Source organism: Lissotriton helveticus, chromosome 8, assembly GCF_964261635.1.
Source record: "Lissotriton helveticus chromosome 8, aLisHel1.1, whole genome shotgun sequence".
In the NCBI taxonomy this organism is placed as follows: Eukaryota; Metazoa; Chordata; class Amphibia; order Caudata; family Salamandridae; genus Lissotriton; species Lissotriton helveticus.
In genome coordinates, this window is record NC_136069.1 from 417,057,243 (window position 1) to 417,065,560 (window position 8,318).

General features: G+C 46.4%; 1 protein-coding gene across 4 annotated transcripts in view; it reads right to left on the minus strand.

Annotated features, from left to right (window-relative positions):
• Positions 1-2,233, minus strand: part of ATP7B (ATPase copper transporting beta) — a 535,606-nt gene extending 533,373 nt beyond the window's left edge. The window contains exon 1 of one of the 4 annotated variants that reach the window (XM_078657262.1): positions 2,061-2,233. The gene's annotated coding sequence lies outside the window, so the exon portion shown is untranslated. The remainder of the gene's footprint in view (positions 1-2,060) is intronic. The other 3 variants (XM_078657264.1, XM_078657263.1, XM_078657265.1) reach the window with 3 other exon arrangements.
• Between the last annotated feature and the right edge of the window lie 6,085 nt (positions 2,234-8,318).

The window sequence follows — 8,318 nt, forward strand, 5'->3', positions numbered from 1 at the left end:
CTAACATTTGACCTCTGTGTTTGAATGCACAGCAAATGTGACAAGACGAGAACAAAATGTATAGGCCTCTTTACAGAAAGCGAGCACTCGTGGAAGAATACTGCAAATAGGCTATACTCCATGGGTTGGAATAATTCATGCTAGACAGCCTAAAAGAAATAAAGCCAGCAAATATAAAACAAGCAAATATGAGTTACGAACCACAAAGCCAATGGTAAGCAATGGGCGGAATGCATTCTTACGTCACCTTTCAGAACGTCCCCAAGAAGTCTGAAGTAAACAATAGAGCTGCGCTGTCTGGTAGGCTTCAACCTAACAAGATACATGTATGACTCTTGGTACAACTTTATAGAGGAAAATAGGGAGGGTGCGTAAACCAGTAATATGGTTATTCATGCTTCCCGGCTATGCCAATTCAAGTGAGCTTATATTTATAGGCCTTTTATGAACTGTACAGAAGCACTCACAACCCACCTACCATTTTGAGAAGTAGCTTCTATTAACGTATTTAAATGTTTTCTTTTTGATCTTGGACCCTGAAGACATAGGTAAAAATCAAAGTTTCAACATTTTTTATTACGGGTAAAAGTAAGCCCCACTCTTTATACCAAATTGTAAATGTCTGTCATACAATATGTGTAATGGTAAAACTAAGGACGTTTCAATATACTGTCTAATAACGTCCTAATAACAAGTTTATGCCCGCCACATCCTCATCACATTCTGTCTTTTTCAATCTGGCTTCAACACTCCATGCTCACAATATTCTTCTTTCCACTGAACTCCATATTCCTGCTGTTATGTCTTCTCTGTAATACCCCGTATTGTGCCAATGAGTTAGGATGAAACTATATCAAATACGAAATTCCGAACATACAATAAAAATAATCATAGGGTTGCTCATTCTCAAATTAACACACACATGTGAACAAACTCACTCTCACATTCTCTTTCTCTCTCTCATTGGCCAGTAGGTGCATCGACCCATCAAAATAATGTATTGTCTTTAAAGCCTGCGACTGGCACATTACAAACACGTCACAGAAGCCGACACTCATCCTGCTGACCCAGTTCATTGGAATCAGAGCCTGTGACCAGCAGGGGCCGGTTTACACAGCAGGTGCAGGAGGCGCAATAACTCACCAAACTAGCTCTCCTTTATTGTAGTCTCTGGCAGAGCACTGTAGCAGACTCCTAGCTATCTCATTGCCCCTGAAGACTCAAATCAGAAAGTGTAACTATTTGCCTGTCATATGCCCAATTGACTCTATACGCTGCCATGCTCCCTCAAACTCTTTTCAAACAGAGCCCTCAGTTCTTAGACACATTTGAAGGAAGTGAATTAGATTAGAGTGCATTTCTCCCTCCTCCTACTCACACCCTTGACCCTCATAACCCTCCCAGCCCGCCGCGATGCCTGCAGCCCTCCTCCAATGTACCTTCGTTTTTTGAGGGGACACGTGAGTGATTTTCGGGGAATCCCAGGCTGAATTTCAATGACTAAGATGCACCCCTGGCGCCAAGTTTAAAATAATTACGGTGATTTGAATCCTGCGGCCACCATGACCATGACCAGGACGGGTGTGAAGGGGCCAGGGTGGAGGCTACGGTCTGGTGTCGACGTAGAAGACTGATTCCTAATGGGCGAAGGGCGCAGGGGGAGGGCGCGAGAGGGTCGGATCAAATTGGGGCAATCCTTCTGAGCGGGCACACAATTCAGAGCCTCAGAGGGGCCACATTCCAACCAAGGACAGGAAGGCATAATACACAATCTAACATCGGAGATTGTCCCGCAATCTGCGCTGCAGTTAATAATAATTCAACAAACTGAATTTCCCAACATTATGAAAAATTGTGTTTGGTTTGCATCATTCCCACTTGTTTTATTGTCAAATACTTTGCCACAGAAACTTGGGATGTGATAGCAAAATAAATTATGTAAAGAATAGAAATGTCAACGTTAAGAATGTAAACCGTCTTTCGTTGTGCGCCTAAGGTTCCTACAATTTACGATATATACAAAAACGTTTAGGATACAAAGGCTGAGTGTCTGGTGTTACCTGCCGAGTCTGCCAGCCACAGCTCCTCTTCCTGGCACGCAGCAGTACAGAGCGGTGCAACCCTGCGCGCGGACTCTGGACTCCGCAGCCAATCGATAGCAGGTCGCAGCCTCTGCCCTCTGCCCTGCAGCAGTAAACAGAGAAGCAGCGTGGCCAGGTAAGTGGCGAGGGCAGAGCACGTAGCGGCAGGCCAGTGCCACCATCAGGCAGCCTTTAAACATGAGTAGCCCTACCCACTATAGCTGCTGGAAAAAGTATTCAAAGGGGGAAAAAGGCTCCAAAGGGTACTGTTATGGCGGATGTATGACGTTACAACGCATACTTTTACAAAGCATACCTTTACAACGCATTTTTTACAACGCAACATCCATTACAACGCATTCCATTACAACGCATGCTATTACAACAAATTTTTAAAAACTACCTTTACAACGCATTCCATTACAACGCATAACATTACATTGCATGTATGGTAAGTATTGGATAGTGTAGGGGTAAAAATTACTATTCTAACTCCAGGGGGGTGCAACAGTAGGGTAAGTGTTGGATAGTGTAGGGGTACAAATTACTATTCTAACTCCAGGGGGGTGCAACAGTAGGGTAAGTGTTGGATAGTGTAAGGGTACTATGCGTTGTAATGTTATGCGTTGTAATGGTATGCGTTGTAATGACATGCGTTGTAGTGGTATGCGTTGTAGTGTCATGCGTTGTTATGTTATATGTTATGTTATGTTACATATGGGTCTTGTATAGCGCAACGGCTACTCCAAAGGAGTGTCCCGGCGCTTTTATGCTCCAGACCCAGAAAAGATAGCTAACAAACACAACAACAGACAGGTAACACAAAGAATGGAGACAGTAGAAATCTAATTGGAGAATAACCAAGTCTTAAGACCCTTCCTAAAGGCCAACAGATTGGACGTGGACCGCAACGACAAGGGAAGGGAGTTCCACAGCTGAGGGGCCAAGTATCTAAAAGACCGCCCTCCCAGGCGTGCTCTCTTTATACGTGGGACCACGGCCAAGGCCAAAGACTCCGATCTCAAAGATCGCGTCGGCCGGTAAAAGGCTAACCTTTTCTGTAGGTATTTAGCACCCATGGCATGCAGTGCCTTGTGAGCTAATGTCAGAGCCTTGAACTTTATCCTCTTCCGTATGGGAAGCCAATGGAGGGATTGCAGCAGGTTTGAGGCACTGGCTCGACGATGCAACCAAAAATTGCTCGTGCTGCCGCGTTCTGGGTCACCTGCAAACGCTGTAGAAGGTATTCTGGGAGACCCAAATACAGAATGTTAGCGTAATCCAATCTGGATCCAATGAGGGCCTGAACAATTATTCTCCGGTGTTCCTGGGACAAAAGAGGAAAGAACTTTCGGAGCATCCGGAGGATGCCGAAACAGGTTCCAGTAAGGGTAGCCACCTGGGAATTAAGCGTAAGCCCATTATCAATTTTAATTCCCAGGTTCTTAGCCCAGATGGAAGCCTGAGCCGGAGGGAACATGTCAACAGGCCACCAATCATGCCAGTCCGGTTCCAAGGGACATCCAAAGAAAAGTATCTCAGATTTATCCGAGTTACACTTGAGGCTGTTCAGATGGAACCAATTAAAAGCAGCCCCAAGGCACTCACGGATACTTTTCCCATCAAATTCTTCGCTCTTACGGCAGGTGAAAAGAAGCTGGGTGTCGTCAGCATATGAGACGATCTGGGCCCCGAAGGACTCCACCAAAGTTGCCAGAGGGGTCATGAGGATGTTAAATAGAGTTGGGCTCAGTACTGAGCCCTGAGGAACTCCGACTCCCAATGGCGGCATTTCGGCAGATCCAGGAGGGGCCCAGACCGTTTGCCGGCGGTTGGCTAAGAAGGAACAAAACCAGTTAAGCACTGTCCCCCCAAGACCGATGTCATGGAGTCTTATGAGGAGATCCTCATGGGGGACGGTGTCGAAGGCCGCCGACAAGTCTAACATGACTAACATCACCCTGCCTCCATCATCCAGCACCTCCTTTACAATCTCTGAGACTTCCAGAAGCGCCGTCTCGGTGCTTAGGCTGGATCGAAAGCCCGATTGAGACGCGTGGAGAAGCTCATTAGACTCCAGGAAGTTGGAAAGCACGCTATGAACGTGCTTCTCCAGGATTTTAGTCAGTGCTGGAAGGAGCGAAATTGGCCGATAGTTGGACGGGACTTCTAGGGCAAGATTGGGCTTTTTAAGGAGGGGAATCACCATAGCCTGTTTCCAGGAAGGTGGCAGAACTCCCTGACTCAATGAGAGATTCAGAATAGGGTTAGCCAATGGGTTGACAACATCTGCCATTCTGGCTAGGAATTTTGCCGGGCAAGGATCACACGGTGAACCAGATTTCAGGTTTCTCATCAAAGCTAACGATGAAGCAATTGTGAGGGGCGGGAAGTCCAAAAGGGCCGGGCCAGAGATAGGCTGGTGTGCTATCTCATTAGACAGAATCGAATGGTCCGCTGTCAATCTCGGAGAGAAGGACTCCTGAATCTGTCTGATTTTGGTCATAAAAAAGTTAGCAATGGTATCCGCCCAGCTCTCGTCTGGAACCTCCTGGTCTGAGATCGAGCGTGAGGTGGTAAATTCTCGTACGATCAGAAAAATTTCCTTACAGGAGTTAGCTGCTTCCTCAATTTTCCTTGCAAAATAACACTTCTTAGCCTGTATGATTAAAGCATGATATGATTTCATCATGGACTTATAGGTCTCCTTTGCCTCATCGTCATATTGGGCCCTCCATGCACGTTCAGCGGCTTTGCACTGTCTACGGGATTGGGCAACCTCTGCCGTGAACCAGGGGGCCGAGGATCGTTTGGTGTCTGATCTAGGAGACTGTAAAGGGGCTAGCTCATTCAATCTGGCTAAGAGCCAGGACTGCAGGGTCTCTAGATCGAGCTCCAGATCCCCCGTGACGGAGAGAGGATGGTTCACCAGGGCCTGAGATAGCATGTCGGGAGAAACCTGATGGTACGCCCTATAGTTCCTTCCCAATTGCCTGGGGGCTCTGGTAGATGGTTTCTCAGTGCCAGATATTTGAAAATGAGCGAGATGGTGATCGGACCACAATACATAAGACGCGCGTTACTTGATCCCAAGCTCCACATTCACATGGCACTCAAAAAGTTCTCTTCATACAGTGTAAAAAATATATTCTTCACATATTATTCATGTTTATATCTTCTTTAATTTTCATTGTCTTGTTAATTGTTTCATCATTAACGTTTCAGTGATTCACATGTTGATTTCACAATTTTTTTGTATGCCCAATGCATTTCAAGCAAAAAATGCCCTTCCTCAGGGGACTTCGTTCTTCGCTTGAGGTTTTTCAATTCTTGTTCATAGCGAGTAACTTGTACAAGAACGCCTGTAGCGGTTCATCCTCCCTTCCGAGAGTGTTCGTGCGTTTTAGCGTGTGTCGCTCTAGCCTAGTTGTCGGACCACAATACAGGCACGAGTGCAGTGACCGTGATTGGTGAGGTGGGAAAGATCTGGTCTAATGTGTGGCCTTTATCATGGGTCGGGCCGGAGAGAAAGGGGAGCAGACCCAGGGCAGATGTAATATCTAATAACTTCACAACGTCCTTAGCCTGCTGATCTTCCATATGGAGGTTAAAGTCTCCCGCCAATAAGCAGTGTTCTGATCTAAGAACTAGTATGGCTAGGACCTGCTGGAGGTCCTCAAAAAAGGACCCCACAGGGCCCGGGGGCCGATATACTATAAGGCCCTTCACGGTTTGCTGAGGTGATAGGGAGAGGGTAAAAGCGAGAGATTCGGCACCCATGATGTTCTGCGTGGGCACAACTGCACACGTAGAAGATTTCTTTACAACAAGGGCAACTCCTCCCCCTCTTCCCTTAGCTCTATCTTGTCTATGCATGATATACTCAGGTGGAATAGCAGCCGCAATATCCGGTTGCGATGATTCATGTAGCCAAGTCTCAGTGAGCATAAGGCAGGTGGGGTTGTTTGTGGAGAGGAGATCATAAATCTCCTGAGTATGTCTGGGCAGCGACCTGGTATTAAGGAGTAAGCAAGGGTGAGTAATGCTGCACTCCTTCGCGAGGGAGGTAGTAGGGAGAACCCTGGTAGGGTGCCACTTACAGCCTGGACATTTATATTTACCCCTGTAACGCCCCGGGAAAACTGAATGGCAGGAGGCCTCCACAGAGCGCAAAGAGTGGAGCTCCTTGGATGTATACGACAGCATATTGCTGCAGGGGGAGGAGAGGAGACGGCCAAGAGGTCCTGCCACGCCTCACGCCTCCGGGACGCTGACGGGCGCAGACGGGCAGGACTCTGGCGCGACTCCGGCGCAGATCCGGCGCGTCCGCAGTACGCGTCCGCTGCGCGGAGGAAATGAAGAGCTTTATGTAGCGCTACTAGAGCGCGAGGGCGGAGAGTCCTACCCCCAAGATGGCGGCCCCAAACAGATCCCAGCCCTCGGCGTCAATACTCGGCCGAGGGCGGTCTGAAATCCCAGGTAAGGAGAAGGGAGCAGGCGAAGCGCTTAACAGCGCTAGGAAGTCTCAGTCTGAATGAGCAGCACGCTCGTAAATCAGGCGCGCTCACGAAGTTACACAGAATGTTAAAAACACAAATTCAAATGCACACAATTAAAAGCAGGTGGCAAAAGAAAAGAAGGGAGACCTCCCGGTTGTAATGGCACGCGATGTAATGGATGTTGCGTTGGAAAGTTTTGTTGTAATGGTAGTGCGTTGTAAAAGTTGCATTGTAAAGGTTGTTTCCCGTTATGGCGCTAGGCAACAAGAATGGCACCTAAGCCTGGCACGCGGAATCACTCTGATTTTGTGTATGTCGATTCACTAAATGCAAGGGGTAACAAGAGGGGAACTGCACATCACTCTTGGAATTGAATATTAAAATCCCCCATTAGCCCATAAAATGTGGGTCAAGGTGTGGCAGAGGAAATGTGGTGGAGTCACATGGGGAAGCTTGAAAAGTAGAGTCTGAAAGTCACCTCATGCATTAATTAAAAAAAATCTACTGCCACGAAATTAGTAACAAGGACATAGGTGACAGTAAATCTGCTGGAGTTAACCTAATTGGCCACAAAGAGGCTGCATTTTAAAATATCTTACAGGCTTAAGCCATCTGCTGCAGAGATTTTTGTGTGTCCATCAATTTTGAGATTACATTAGCGGCAAGGTAACTTTAATGGTTAAAACAATTCTAGGAGAGTGATGTTTTGTCCAGTCACAATTTTGATTCATAAAGTAGGACAAAGTTTAATGTACTTGCTGCAATGAGATATACAGGTCAAAGATTTATATCTATATTTTTTTATTTGAAATGTTTTATAAAGCGTGAATAAGACCCAAAAGGGTATCAGAGCGCTGTACAAAGTGGCGAAAGTATGATACAACAACAAAATGGAGCAAGAGAGATAACTTAGCAAGCTAAAGGTCATGAGGGTGGGGGGCACAAGGGCAAAGGGGGGGCAGGGGGATACTGCCTATCTAACGGGATCCGTAAGGTTTCAGCGAAAAGAAGCACCAACACAAAAATACATTTAAAAGAGTATCCAAAAAGAAACGGAAGTAGATAGCATTAGTATCAGGGTTAATGGTGTTGCGAGTCATTCAGGAGTAGCCACCATTCGACATTTTTTGAAAGAGGCAATAGATGGGTTGGTTCTGATCTCAGGGGGAAGAGTGTTCCATATTCTTGGAGCAAGACCAGAGAAAGCACAATTGTAAGTTCTTTTCTTGTTGAATTTTGGTGCTTTCAATAATAGGATGTTAGAGCTTTTTAAGTTCCGAATCGATCCCGATAGCTCAAGTTTTTTTGCCAGGTAAGCCGGGGTGTTGTGATGAATAGCTTTGTGCGTCAGGCAAGCTATCTTGAACCTGATCTTGATTCAATGGTCAGCCAGTTTAGTTGAATTAGGTCTGGCATGATGTGGTCATGTTTACTGGAGCCAGTGATGAGTCTGGCTGAAGTGTTCAGGGTGGCTCTAAGCAGAGCCAAGCTAGTTTTAGGTAGCCCAGCAAGGGTCACCAAACCATATTCCAGGCGTGAGATAACTAGGGATTGTACAGCAGGCTGGATGTCCTCAGGTGGAAGGAAAGGCTTGATTTTCCTAAGGGTGTTGAGCTGAAGATTGACTCCCCTAATAGTTGCACTGATGTGATCATGCATATTTAGGTATTTGTCCAAGGTTATACCTAAAGATTTAGCGGAGTCGAGAACATGCGGAGTGCAGTTAAGCGCAGTAAGA